Raw genomic sequence first — 15460 nt, forward strand, 5'->3', positions numbered from 1 at the left:
GGGAGAGGAGCCCTCGAGGCACATATCGGAAAGCCAGCCCGCTCCCCTAAGATCTGTCCTCAAAGACGGAAGCAGGATGATGGTTTGCGCCAATTCTCCCCCCCCTACGTCACTCACAAGCACCAGACTCCTCCAGTGGGCCTTCGATTCCTGCACGCTCCGGGGCCCTGGCCCCCTCTGACCTCACGTCCCACTCCCCGGCCCTTTTCCTGCCACCCCAGCTGTTCCAGCCTCCTCGCCGTGTCTGCTACGTCTCCAGGGCCTGGGCCCTTGCAGTTCCTCTGCCCGAAATGCAGGTCCCCCCACGCACCCTGATGGCTCCTCATCTCTCTCTACTTGGGTTTTACCAACGTGGCACCAGTGCACGGAAATCAGCCCTGAGCACAGAGGTTGGAACTGCCACTCTTGGGCCCCCCGGGGGCTCAGCGGTGGAGCATCTGCCTTCAGCTCAGGCCATGACCCCGGGGTCCCCGGATCGAGTCCCGCATTGGGGTCCCCGCAGGGAGCCTGCTTCTCCCTCTGCCTCGGTCTCTGCCTCTCTCTCTGTGTCTCTCAGGAATGAATGAATGAATGAATAAATAAATAGTAAATATTAAAAAAACAAGGAGCCCCCAAGCTTCCACTCTCTACCCTCCTCCTCCTAACCCCATCTACCGTTCCAGACGTTTCACCCGGTTGCTGTCTGGTCTGCTCCTCGCAGCAGCACGGGAGCTCCCTGGGGGGAGGATGTGCTGCTCGCGGTGGTAAAGCCGCGCGTGAAACCGTGGGTAGCACCAAGAGGGCACGTGGCACCGGTGTCCTGAGCATCACACACACAATGCAGGGACCGGGCTCACAGCGGGGGCATCCATGCCTGTCCTCAGGCCCTTGTATCCGTGAAGGTGTTCGGCGTCCAACCTGGGCTGGAATCCCGGCCCTGCTGTCACCCCTGTGTGACCCTGGGCCGGCCATGCAACCTCCGGAAGGCCAGTCTCCCCTGAGAGCTCTGACCCCAGACTGTGAGGAGGGTTACAGAGGCTCCTGCAGGGAAGCCCCCGTCCGTGGCTGCTCCAGATAAGCAGCTAACCTAACCTCCCACTCAAATTTGAGTTACATGTGGGACGTAACCGCCCACGACAAACCCTGTGAAGTAGAGGCTGCAGGTGCTCGCTGCACCCATATGGGGACCCGCGACCCCGGCGGCGGGGCTGTGCCTCCCGGGAGCCACGGGCAGGTTCAGACACACGTCAGGTCGTTCAGCGTGGGGCTGCGGTTGGTCCACGTGGGGGCCGGGGGCTTTGGCAGGTGCAGCCCCGCTGCAGGCTGGGTAAAGGCCTGACCCCTCACGGTCTCGGGGGCCCCACAGACTCTCTGCTCCCCTCAGCAGCCCTCCCCCAGGCCTCTGCTCCTGCTGCCGGCCCGCGAGCACGCGGGGCCCAGGGGAGGGACATCCTGCCCGCAGAGGCTATCTTCACGTCGAGGAACCTGGCCCCAGTGGAAAACGGCGTCGCGGGGCCACATGCTGGTGTCTGTGCCCGAGCTCTCCGCCCCGGGGCCCGCGGGCTGCCTCATCCTTCCCTGGCGCTCCTGGGCCCCCTCTGCCCCGATGCCCTTCCCCAGGAGGCCTCCGGGGAACCGCCTTTCAGAAACAGCCCCCATCACCGTCCAGGGCCCGCTGCTCAGGGCCCCTGGCCTGGCGCCCCGCTGTGGCCAGAACAGAAGGTCCTCGGAGCCGAGTGTGGGGAGGCAGAGGCGGGGACCGAAGCGGCCAGTGTCTGGCTGCCCAGCCCCGGTCGGGGCTCTGGCGCTGGCACCGACGTCTGAGTGCGCGTGTGAGCGTGTGAGCGCGCAAGAAGGGGACAGAGTTGTTGGAAAACCCCTCACAGTTAGGCTCGCTTAGGTGTTACCCCCCCCCCCCCGGAGTAGCTGGCAGTCCTCAGGAGTGTACCTGCTTCCTGACTCGGCACTTGGAGTGTCAGCCTTCTACGTTATTTAATTGGATCTTTTTTTTTTAATTAAGATTTTATTTACTTATTCACGAGAGAGAGAGGCAGAGTCCCAGGCCGAGGGAGAAGCAGGCACCCTACGGGGAACCGAGGCGAGACTCGATCCCAGGACCCAGGGGCCAGCCGGGTGCCTACTTGAACCTTCCCCGGGGGCCGCCAGGCGGGCACATGGCCGGGCTTACAACGCAGTGAGGCCCAGGCCGGGGTGCGGCTCGCTCAGGGCGGGACTCAGGGCCGCGGCCTCCGCCAGCTGCGGGTCCCCACCGCCCACTGCCTGCCGCAGCGCCAGCCCGAACTGGGGCATTCGGGGCGCAAACAACAGAGCCCTTCCTGCTGCAACAAAACGGGTATTTTTTCCCCTTTTGTTCTCTTTTTGCTGCTGTTGTTTCTGAAGGACAAGATGTTCTCTCATAATTAATTCTTCGGACCATCCCAGTTTTACAGGACCCTCCAGAGGAGTCTGGACGATTTTACCAAAATTGGTTTCTAAATAGTACAATGTACTTTTTAAACTAATCATTTTTGCAGACTGAGCCCCATGTGGGAGAAACTTGCCAAAAAAGAAGAAAAGAAAAGAAAAAAAGAAAAGAAGAGAAAAGAAAAGAAGAGAAAAGAAAGAAAAGAAAAGAAAGAAAGAAAAGAAAAGAAAAGAAAAGAAAAGAAAAGAAAAGAAAGAAAAGAAGAAAAGAAAAGAAAAGAAAAGAAAAGAAAAGAAAAGAAAAGAAAAGAAAAGAAAAGAAAAGAAAAGAAAAGAAAAGAAAGAAAAGATCTCCCTGGAGTCGGGATTGCATCTGGAAGGAGAGACGGATGGAGCCTGTGCAGCCCCCAGGGGGACCGGGCCAACTCCCCCACCGCGGAGGCGAGGCCTGGTCGGGGCCCTGCCCGCCGGAGGGAAGCTCCCTAAGCCCACCCGCCCTTGCTGCCCCCGAGCCAAGACGCAGCTCTCTCAGCTTGGCTCCTGTGGGCGCGTCCACGTCCGGGGCTCCCGGCTTGAGCTGCTCTGCTTCGGACTGCAGCGTGTCTACACCACCCCGCTCTCCTCTCTACCCTCCCGTGTGACCTCACTGCCATTTCAAGGCCGCCTAGTTGGTCACGATGACCTGAGCGATCACGTGATGTCCCACCCACGGGGATCCCTAACGTCTCCTCCACCTGGAAATCAGAGCGCGTCTTCTTTTACCCGGAAGCTGTATTCACTTAAACGGATCTGGGCAGGAGGTCAGAAAGATGGAGCCCCCTGAGGGCATAGACCCGTCCACTCACTCCTTAGACAGCAGACCCTTCGGGCCTGTTGGCCGAAGGATGGAGCCTCCTGGATGAGGAGCTGGAAGCCCTGATTTCTAGCACAGTCTCTGTGCAAGAGAAATAGAACATCAGCCACATATACTTAGAATCTTCTAGTAGCTGCATCTCTTAAAGTAAAAAAAAAAAAAAAAAAAAAAAAAAAAACACCTAAATACATTTCAATAACACATTTTTTTACTTAAATACCCCAGATATTAATATTAATTAATATTCCATTCTTCACTGTACCACGGTTTACCCATTCACTCATCTATGAAGGACATCTTGGTGGCTCCCAAGTTTTAGTATTCATGAATGAAGCTGAACAAAGCAAAGTAGTATTTATGAATAAAATATTTATGAATGCAGCTTTAGTATTTATGAATAAAACATACGTGTAGGGGTTTTTGTGTGGACATGAGTTTCTCACTCATCTGGGTAAATACAGAGCACAACTGCCAGATCATTTCGTAAGGAACTACTTGAATCGCTGAACTGTCTTCCCAAGTGGCTGCATCATTTTTCATGACTGCCGGTAGTGAATAAGAGCTCTTGTTGTCCCACATCCCCATCAGCACTTGGTGTTGTCCAGGTTTTGAATTTTAGCCATTTTAGTAGGTGTGCAATGATATCTCATAGTTGTTTCAATTTCCAATCTCCTGACGATACGATGTTGAACAACTTTCCCTGTGCATATTGTCTATATACCTTTTGGTGAAGTGCCTGTTCATGTCTTTTGCTCATTTCTTTAAAAGATTTTATTTATTTATTCATGAGAGACACAGACAGAGAGAGAGAGGCAGAGACACAGGCAGAGGGAGGAGCAGGTCCATGCAGGGAGCCCGACGTGAGACTCGATCCCGGGCCCTGAGGTCATGCCCTGAGCTGAAGGCAGAGGCTCAACCGCTGAGCCACCGAGGGGCCCCATTTTTTTTAATTGGGTTGTATATCTTCTTATTGTTGAATCTTAAGAGTTCTTTGCACACCTTAGAGAACAGTGCTTTATCCAGAAAGGTCTTTAGCGAACATGTCCTGATCTGTGCCTCGTCTCATTTTCGTGACAGACTGGCCACATTTCCAGGACTCAGTGGTCCCCCTAGCCGTGGTGCCCAACAGGCCCAGCAGCCCCTGCGTTGGACTGCACAGCTTCTGGTAGCTCGCCCTGGGTATGGATGCAGCCACTTAACCTCTGCGATGGGGCCTTCAAAAGGGAACACCCAGTGGGTGGCTGAAGCCAGGATGTTGGGACTCAGAAGAGAAATCCAGGCCGAATTTAAAGATGCGGGTTATCAGCAGTGAGACGGTAGCTGCTGTTCACGAATGATGACACCACTGAGAAGAGAGTACAACTGGGAGGGAGGAGGCCCTAGAACTGGTCTTCGAATGACACCTCTGTTCTGGACGGTGAGGATATACTCCGATTCCAAATATCCCCAACTCAGCTCATTATTCCCCCCAGCATCTCTCGCTCGTGCCCCAGCTGGCCCGAGCTGGAGATGCAGAAGCCAGCCTCGCTCCGGCCTCAGCTTCCAGTGCTCATGTGAGGCCGACTCCTGCTGACTCTGTACCCCAAGTTACCCTTGCATCCGTCCCCTATCACCGTCCTCGTTTCATCAACTCTACCTGGATCACTGCCACAGCTCCCCAGCTGGCCTCTCCATCTCCAGTTGGGCCTCCGTCCAACACGTTCTGGACCCTTAGGCCACGGTGACAATTTATAAGGTTAACCTGGGTGCCCGGGTGGCTCAGTGTGTCAGGTGTCTGCCTTCGGCTCAGGTCCTGATCCCTGGGTCCGGGGATCAAGCCCTTCGTTGGGCTCTCTGCTCAGTGGGGCCTGCTTCTTCCTCTTTTTCTGCCTGCTGCTCTTCCAACCTGTGCTCCCTCTCTCTCTCTCTCTCTCTCTCTCTCTCTCTCTGTGTTTGTGTCAAGTAAATAAAGTCTTTAAAAGATAAATCTGATCTCATCACTCCCGACTTAACCCCTCAGTGACTCCACGCTCACCCCTTGTGGCCCGAGCTCCCACAGCACTGGCTCCTGCTCGCTCAGTTCTGCTCTCACACCCTTGCTCCTGCACGTGTGCTACACACTGAAGGCCATATCCTCCTCAAGCTCATACGTTGAGCTCCTAATCCCAACGTGTCAATGCTCAGACGTGGGGCCTTTGGGAGATACTTGGAGTCAGATGAGGTCCTGAGGGTGGCGCCCCCATGATGGGATTAGTAATAAGAAGAGGAGGGGACCAGAGAGTTCTCTTTCCACCAGGTGAGGATACGGCAAGCAGGTGGTCATGCGCCAACAGAAAGAGCGTTCCCACCAGACATCAGATCTTTGGGCCCCTTACTTGTGGACTTCCCAGCTTCCGGAACCACGAGAAGTAAGTGGCTGCTGTTGAAGCCACCCGGCCTGGGGTTCTGTTACAGCAGCACCCGTGGACACGTCCCCTCTGCCTTCCTTGCACACCCCGCCTCCTCTCCTCATTTTCACCTGGGGAACGCCAGCCTTTCACGTTCATGCCCAGCAGCGTCCTCTGTTCCGAACGGCTCCCCCAGGCTGTGCCATCCTAAGCCAGGGCCTCCTAGGTCACCTGTGACTTTGTGACTGGTGTGCATCCATGTGTCCTGCCACCTGGACTGTGAGCTCCCTGGGCTTGTCATCGCTGTAGCCCCAGAAATTTCCCTGGTGTTTGGCAGACGGTATCTGATCAATGTTCTGGGACAACAGGGCAGCAGAATGCCCACCCGGCGCCTGGGAAGGACCCAGAAGGGTGCTCTCGCATCTCACCCCAGGAATTTCTTCAGAGCTAAACTGTTGGGCGAAGGAGGGCGCAGCACTGGGAGTGTCGGAGGAGCGGAGTGGGAACAGCTAGGATTTTTTATGGCCTAATTATGAATTAATGATCAAATTAGAAAAGTCGCTGTTAAGGAGTTAAGATCCACCATTGAACAAACCCCACAGAACTCCTTGCAGGCTCTGCGTCCATTCCCGCATCCTGTTGTTCCCCACTGCCCTCGCGGAGGGGAGCCCCGTGCCCCGAGTGGTTGTCAGGCCCATCCGCTGGGCTCGTGCTTTGATGGGGGCCATGCCTTTGAGGACCTCTTGAGTCCACAGAAGCATTCCCTCTTGGAGGCTTCGGAGACACACCGTCTTACTTCAGTGGGGACCTGGAGACTTTTCCGGAACTGAGGGAGCCCTGCCCTCTGTGTGGAGAGAAGACAAAGTGAGATGTTACGACCTGGTGCACCAGAGTCAGGCAGACCTGAGTTTGAATCCTGCTCTGCCAGTTGCTGAGCCATTGGCAGTCCGCCCGCCTCGGCGTCCTCGCATCGGTGTCCTGCAGCTCCTGCCGCAAGCTGTCCCAGGCAGGGGACTCAACCTAACTCTCACTCCCCGCAGCTCCCCGGCCAGGCACCGGCGCTCCACAGGGCCACCCCCTCTGGGGGCTCGGGGGGTCAGTTCCTCCTAGCCACCCACCCCCCCTGCTCTGTCACGGGGCCTCACCGTGTGGGCCATATCTGAGGATAAACATGAGGGCCTGGGACCACTGGAGAGTCCAGGATAATCTTCCATCTAAATGTCTCTAACTTGGGGCGCTGGGGGGCTCCGTTGGTGAAGCGTCTGCCTTTGGCTCAGGTCATGATCCCAGGTCCTGGGGTCGAGCCCCGCTGCTAAGGTTCTCTGCTCAGCAGGGAGCATCCTTCTCCCTCTGCCTCCCACTCCTCCCGCTTGTGCTCTCTCCATCGCTCTCTGTCAAATAAATAAATAAAATCCCTTCAATAAATAAATAAATCGAACTTTAAAAAAATGTTTATTCATGAGACACAGAGAGAGAGAGGCAGAGACACAGGCAGAGGGAGAAGCAGGCTTCATGCAGGGAGCCCGATGTGGGACTCGATCCCGGGACCCCGGGGTCACGCCTTGGGCCCAAGGCAGATGCTCAACCCCTGAGCCCCCAGGCGCCCCAAATATCTCTAACTTAATCACAACTGCAAGGACCCTGTTTCCAAATGAGGTAATATTTACAGGTAGCAGAGTAGGACTTAACACCTTTGGGGCCACCGTGACATTTCTCAACCATTAATAATTGTTTCTACTGGAGTTCTGTCCTGGAAAGTAAGCCCCAGACAGGGACTCATGCAAGTAGAGTTTTGGGGGGAAGAGATCCCAAGGAGCAAGAGGGGGCCTGGGGAGAGTAACACAGGGAAGGAGGGAAGTCCACAGGAGCAAACTGTATAGAGCTGGTCTCCATGTGTAGCTGGGGCTCCATCCTGCTGAGGACCCTCTGAGAAGTGTCTAGAATGACCTCAGCATTGTCCTGTGAGGGATCATCACCTAGCCGGCTTTGGCCCTGTGGGATCTGGAAGCAGTGACGCCCCAGAGCAGAAACCCTGATAGAAGCCACACAGCTGAAACAAGGTGCCCCCAGGCCGCACCTGGAGGAAACGGGTTGTCGTGGCCACAGCTGGACCAAAAAGCTGAGTGAAGAAGCCGGGTAGGCAGACCATGGTTCTGGTCCTCACGTGTTGGGAGGGTGCAATGTGGCGACGTGCACCTCTACTGCGTGGTCAACACCCGCAAAACGGGAGCCGTCACTTTGGTGGCTGCTGTTACTACCACCTGAGTGTATACCACACGCCTGGCACGGTGCCTAGAGTATGGGCAACTCCCAGGGTATGTGTGCTGGTGGAAGGAGGGAGGGAGGTGAGGAAGGAGGGAGGTGAGGGAGGAAGGAAGGAAGGAAGGAAGGAAGGAAGGAAGGAAGGAAGGAAGGAAGAAGGAGGGGGGAGGGAGGGAGGGAGGGAGGGAGGGAAGGACAGGCAAAAGCAAACAGACAAACCAATACATGTTCTGAAACGAAACTTGGTGTTTACCAGGTAGTCAGATGGGGGCTTTGAGGCACCCGGTGAATACAATAGGACAGGGACCTGGTGCCAAGATTAACGCTTTTTTGAACCTAACTGCTTTGGGTTTTTCTTCCGCTACAAAGTTGAAGGAGACTGAATTCACTGTGAGTGAAATGAAACTGAGTTTCCATGGCTCCGGGCAATTTCAAGATTCAGCTCCAGCTATTTCACGCAGCCGTGGATCAGTTGGAGCCCTCGTGCTGTGTCGGGCTGGAAGCGACTTAACTTTCCATCCTGGAGTGAAATGTTTTCGGAAGACCCAGGTGCCCTGATTCCAGGGCCCAGGACCACAGGTTAGCAAGGCACCCACCGCCTTTGGGAGGAATATATACAGACCCCTGGGTCGTTATCATCATCCATCTCCTCTGAAACAAGCACTTCGTGCTTCACTAGATGCTTGCTAGGCGCTAACCCCTGTGTCGGGTGCTAAGAGTAGAGGATTCACAGTGGAATCCTTAATGAATGTATAATCTGGGGAGAGAGTGTAGTTACGTAAAAATAACGTTGCTAGGCAACTTATAATAAGGCCCGTGGAATGCTTCTGACAAAACTGCTGAAGCTCGGGGTAGGGGACCGGGCTCACAAGTTCTGTAGCTCATCCAATCCTCCTGAGGATAGAGCAAGCTCAGGCCTTGAAGGGAGGGCTGGACTTGGATACTTTGAAAGGGGACAGGAGGAGCGATGGCAGGCCGGAGGAGCCACGTGGGAGAGGGGCTCAGCACTCTCCAAGGGGAGCTCTGGCCAGGGGGTCCTGGGCAGATGGGTGTGCCAGCAGGAGAGAGAAGAGAAAGTACTAATGCTTCATCGCTCATCATAGCCCAAGGAGGGCAGGCTGCTAGCCCGAGCCGGGCCTGTCCACGCATCTCCGATCCAGCGGCTACAGTGCCAAGAACAACCTAATTTGGGATTGAGGCTAGTGAGATCACACTTGGCTAACTTTCCTATAGCCAGATCATGGTTGGCTGCTGCTCTCTGGCAGGCGTGTCGAGAAACAAAGAAATAAAGTCCCTCTTCTTTTAATGCTTTAACCGTATGTTTTCCATCTTTCCTGCCTCTGCCTGGTTCAGCAATGGAAGGGAAGGATCATACTCTTGGGTTTACTCATATATCCATCTGTTTAGTCAACAAATATTTACTGAGCACCTGCTGTATGCTTCACTCTATGCTAGGCACCGGGAGTCGATGGTGAGCCTACAACCACAGGCCTTTTCCTGTAGAGCTAAGAGTGTAGTGATGTAGGCAGTTGCTAATCTGATCACCATCCCCGTAAATGCAAAATCACCACTCTGGTGAGTTCACAGAATCTCTGGATGTGTTAATATGGGGGGGGTGTGTACCCGGAAAGGCCATGCGGGACCTGAAGAAGTGACAGTTGGGCTGAGGATGAAAGACAGCAGGCTGAGTCTAACCAGGTGAAAACGGGGAGCAACATCGGTCCAGACAGCTGCCCCTGCAGTGGAAGAGGGCTCAGCTCATTTGAGGAACCAAGAGAAAGCCAACGAGATGGGGACACAGAGACTCAGGGGAGCAGAGGGGAGGATGAGTCTGGAGAGGCAGCCGCGGCCTAAGAAGGCCGTGCTTTGTGGTCCGTGTCATGATTTTGTCCTTCAGCCTAAGAGCAGTGAGGAGTCATCAGACACCCAAGTAATGTTGCTGTGGAACAAGAGGACGGAGTCAGCACAAGTCCTGGTAGTGTTATCGAGCTCAAGTGGCGGACTTTGGGGTGGTAAAAAACAAATGTATTCCAAGTTAGTTAGGCACTAACAGCTGGGTGATGGAACAGAGACCACGAATACTAGTGATCTCGGTCTGTGTCTCTGTCTAGGGCAGCATGACAGCTCCACGGTTATGAATCAGGCCCCCTCTGGCCTGTCACTCTCATTCATGGGTCCAAGGTGACCCCACCGCCAGGACAGCATTCCAGGCAGCAGGGAAGGAGAAGATAGGCCACAGAAGCGCTATGACTACACTTTCAATGGCATAATCCAGAAATTGCACAACTATTTTTGCTCACATCCCCTTGACCACAATTACTTTTTTTTTTCCAATTTATTCATGAGAAACAAGAGAGAGAGGCAGAGACACAGGCAGAGGGAGACGCAGGTTCCCTGCAGGGGCCTGATGCAGGACTTGATCCCAGGCCCCCGGGGTCACGCCCTGAGCCCCCGAGGCACCCCCCACAATTACTTTCTCGTCCTCTCCTAGCTACAAGGGAAGCTGGGAAATGTGGCTTTTCTCATAAGCAACCCTGCACCTGCAGCTAAAGAGTCTACCACTTCTCCCATTAAAGGGGAAATAAATGTGGGTGGACAGCTGGCGGCCTCTGCCACCGGGTCGTTAGAGATCACCCAGCACCAGGTCAACTAATGCAGGTACACATTCATGTGATGACCGCCTACTGTTTGTCATGCCCCGTGCTAGTGCAGAAGCTGTGAAGACGAGTGACACCCAAGAGCCACCCTCAAGGGGCTCACCATCGAGTGCAGTGGCGCTCAGCCTCAGCTCCCTGTTAGGATCACCTGAGGATCATATTCAGTCTCGCCGCGCTCATGTCTCACCCCTTCCTCATTAAATGAAAATCTCGGAGAACTAATTACTGGTGTGTCTTAAAAGTCCCCAGGTGCTTGTAATGTGCTGCCAAGGTTGAGAAACACCGGCTTTAGTGGAGGAGAGTGATGGGCGAGCAAAGAGCTCCAACATCAGGCAGCGTGTGCTCAGAGAGAGGTTCAGACCTCCGTGGGAGCACCGGGGGACGTGGGACTCCTTCCGGGGCCCCGGGTCTCGGAGCCTGCCTGCAAGAAGGGCCACCCGAGCAGAGTCTTGGAAGACTGGTGGCAGCTTGCCAGGTGTGCTTGGTTGGGATGGGCATTCCAGGTGGTGCAAGGAGTCCGTACAGGGGCACAGACCTGCGACCCATTTATGGAATTCTAAGATAAGTGGAAATCTTAAATTATACAACATCCTAGCACTTGCAGCCGTCGACAAGTCAGAGCCCTGCTCATCGTACCTGAAAGCAACTGCTAGTCTGCAACCAACCAAATATTAACCTTTTGTGCTTATTCCTCTACTCCTGGTTATAAGCACTTAGCCTTGTGGGTTCCTGGAGCTCGAGGAAGCAGGCGTCTTTCCAAAGGGGCAGAGAGAATGGATGCAGCTACAGCCCCGGCAGGGCTCAACTTTAACCCTTTAGTTGCCAGAACATGGGGAGGTGATGGGCCGAGAAGGCCAGGCTGAGGGGCTCAGACATTTTAGCAAATGGTACGACCGTGTGGTTGCCTCCTAGCCAGCATCAGCCCTCACCACGGTGCCTCACTGAGCACGGAAAACCAGGTATCCCCGCCGCCACCTGCAAGGCGACCGTGAGGCCGAGAGGTGTGACGGCGGCCAACAAAGTGGAGATAAGGCGAAGGACGGGGGTGACAAGGTGGCAAAGCATCGATGGAGGGGGGAAGGACTCCAGATGGAGGAGCTCAGGGCTGTCGTGTCGGAAGAAGGGGGGAACCAGGTGACGGAAGCCAGGGGCAGGACAGGCCCGCGAGGTGCCTGCCGCGGCTGAGGCTCCTGGCATCACGCCCCCGAGAGCCTGTCTCTGCAGCCCTCCTCGGCTCCCTGCAGCCTCCGACCCAGGCGAGGCTCCACGGCCACCACCACCCCGGGGGGCAGTTCTCCAGCTCAGTCTCTGACTCCGGGGGGAGAGGAGCGGAGCGAGGAATGTGCCAGACACGGCCCAGGACAGGAGGGCCAGGAAAGGACTGCTGTGTCAGGCTGGCTTCGGCCCCTCTTCCAAAATGAGAGGCGGACAATAGGGGGCCATTGTGTCCCCAATCAACTCTCAATTATCCAGGGGCAGAGTCTCCACTCCGGGTCCCCCTGCTCCGGCCGAGCTGCCTCCAGCTGTCTGCCCTTTGACCGCCCTCCCGCCGCCAGAGCGCTCGCAGGGCGGGCAGGTGGAGGCAGGGCGAGAAGTGAAATTCAGATCCGTCTTTTTATAGCAGGTCCTTAGACGCTCTTGCAAAAGGGGGAACAGTCCCTGCTTAAACCAACATTCGGTTTATTTGGGGTTTTAATTTATCAGGGCCCTGCCTCATCCCTCATTAGCATGGGTAATTGGTAATTGGCTAAGTGATACTTATTCAATCTGTGGCGCCTCTGCCACTGTAGCTGCCTTGTTCCATTTTAAAAGTCGTCTGCATTAGTGAGCGCTATATTGAAATGATTTTCTTAATGCACTTAGAGCTCTGCTATTTTAGCATAAAACCTGCATGTGCATTCCCCGTCTGGGGGAGGGGGCGGCTGGGGAACAGGGGGGCGCCCACAGACCGGGGTGTCTGCTGGGACATTTGCGCTGAGCACCGTACGGTGATGTTCGTCTCACTTTCCAGCGTGAGCCACTGAGTCCGAGACGGACATGAGGAGGCATTTCCCACAGATCCCCCTGAGGGCTGTGTGGCCGGGGGAGGCCTGGAGGCCCAGGTTGCCCATTCCTCTCATCGCCCCCCCTTAATTCAGACGCCTTGTGTTCTCGCCTGCAGGAAACAAAGGTGGTTCTTTTCCTCACTGGAGCTTAGAAAGCTGAACTCACGTCGGTCCACACAGAAGGAATTCCCGAGGTCCGGAGGCACCGTCCACGTGTGCGGTCTTATCAGAAGGCAAACCGGGGCGGGATAGGCGTCCCGGCCTCCCGACCAGGCTGCAGGGTGAGGGGAGCAGACTTTACACTCTAGGGGCAGAGAGAAAAATTCCCTCGTGCGTTTTGGGGGCTACTTTTTATTGCGGATATTCTGTAGTGTTTCGAATGGTCTAGGGTCACGAATTTTTTTTTTAAAGGAGGAGGACCAGCCATGATTAACCACCAAGGAGTTGGGCTGAGATGTGGACAAGTTGAGTGCTCACCCTTCGACTTTGGATTAGAGCAGCCTGGCTGTGAACGTGGCCGGGGCGCTGCCTCTGAGCCCACATCTGCCTCCAGGGGGACAGGGAGGTATTTTGCAGGGGGGCCTGACCCACTCTGAGAAGGTCTAGGTGTGACCCTCACTTGGTCACTGATTTGCCAGCTGCCAGGCAGCGTCCCTGAGCCTTGATGCCACCACCTGACTAACGGGCGTGGTAATGGCTCCTTACCCCATAGGAGGCCAGGAAGGACGGGGTGCGTGAGCTCACTTAGCATGATGCCTGGCACACAGCAAGTGCTCAACACATGTCCAGTCTCCCCAGCACCTGCAGGGTGCTGGTGCTCTGAGAATCATCAGTAGCTGTGAAAAGAAAGTATGTGGGGAATTGAGAAGAAAACTGCAGGAGGAAGGGGTTGCAGTTGCATGACACGGGCTCTGCCCAGATAACATGCCTATTTATCCAATCACTGTTTAATGAACTCAGTTCTAGTAGGAGCCCACCAGGTGCGGCAGGTGACTCTATTCTTACCTTCAAGCTGAGCCTTGCCCTGGGTTGACCTGGCCTGGGAAAGCGTATGCATGCGGCAGCCAGGTTTTGATGAGGGTCCTGAAGTCATCTGTGGCAATCTGATGGTGGTCCCATTCCCCAGCCAGAGGGCGGGCGGCGGGGTCAGCAAGGAGCAGGTCCTTGCCCGGCATCTCGCAACGTATGGAACAGCAGTCTTCCCATTCGGGCATTTCAGAAAACGTTTGAATTGCTTTCGATGTCTCACCATGCTAATTAAATAAAATATGACTAATTAAATGTCATAAAGCACGATGTAGACTTGTTAATGTCAGGGGCGATCTTTAAAAACAACTATCAAGATGGGCGTCATTTGTCACATGTCAACATTTTTAGTTAATTTTCGGTGGTAAATAAGTAAATTTTATTTAAGAAATGTGAAAACTGGTGAGGTGATTAGGGCATCCTATATTTTGTGCCTGATTAGACTGTGGCTTACATGGGGGGCTGGAGAGTCTCTTCTGAATAGTTAACTACCCATTTTTTCAATTAAACATAATGTTATGTTAACATCCTTAAAGAGGTAAATGATGGCACAGTAAATCCAATTAGAATACATACTTAGGACTGGATTCTCCTGCAATTTTCAAAAAGCTGATTGCATTTTACATCTTCCCTGCTATTGTCAGAGCGGCTTGAGCACAAGTTGCTTTGCACCCCCCGCCCGATGTCTGTGCCTTTTCGCGGTGACCTTTGCTGGAAGAGCGGCTGCAGACATCACAAACTCTCACATCAATTTGCCACAATTGGATGTGGCATCTTGCAGCTAATTTGATTTGGGAAGAAATGCACCTGGCTCTGTTTTTTCCCTATAGAACGTAGAGGGAGTTCTGAGTCCTCGCAGATGCCATCTACCCGAGGAGCCCGGGTGGTTTTCAAGGTCTAAGCAGTTTGTCTCCACCTCCCCCAGTACAACCCGTTACAAAGGGAAAGGAGCTGAATTATTTAATGCAAAAGGAAATTAGATTGGTGTCAGGGAGGGAGAACGAGAAACAAAGTGAACTGAAAAATACAACTGTTGATATTACGTCCAGTCTTTTTTCCTTAAAAGAGAAACCAGCCCTTTTAATTTGGCCCCTTCTCTTTGTTTTTATCACATCAATTACACACAACCCACCCACCCCCGCACCCCCGCCCCAGATCAGAATTCTAAACAAATGCCAACCTGTCAAATCCATACTATTTGAAAGATATACAAACATACAAATGTAGTTAGAGAGGGTTTGGGGTTTTGTTTTTTTGTTGTTGTTGTTTTTTTTTAAGTTTCAAACTGATTTGAGGTTGTGGAAAATAGATAAAATGGTAATATGCTTAATCTATTATTGATGAATTTAAATAGATCAAAGGGCTGCCTGTTGAAGGAAAAATACAAGTCTCTTTTATTCAGTGACCCACATTTTATCTCAATTATTCGCCAGATATTGAAAAACAAAATAACCAACAACAACAACAACAACAACAAAACCTGCTTTGCAAATATGATTTATATTGAATAGGTGAGGATGCTCTAAAGGTAAGGGGGAGAAAAAGGATATTGAGTATTTATTTGCCCCAGAGATGCACTGGATTTAATTTGCATGGGAAGAGTGGTTTCCTGGGGAGGTAAATACATGTTTATTGTGTGGAACTCTCCAAGGGCGATTGGAGAGTTTCTTGTCTGTCCTGCTGCCCCAGGACTTACCTACAACGTGGCTTATGTACCGGAAGGTGGGGGCATTCTTTGGAAAAAGAAATCTGTCATTTTTTTAAGTAATCTCTACCCCCAATGTGGGGCTTGACCTCACGGCCCCCAGTCGAGAGTCACATGCTCCACCCACCGAGCCAGCCAGGTGC

The sequence above is a fragment of the Canis aureus genome, chromosome 14, assembly GCF_053574225.1.
Source record: "Canis aureus isolate CA01 chromosome 14, VMU_Caureus_v.1.0, whole genome shotgun sequence".
Classification (NCBI taxonomy): domain Eukaryota; kingdom Metazoa; phylum Chordata; class Mammalia; order Carnivora; family Canidae; genus Canis; species Canis aureus.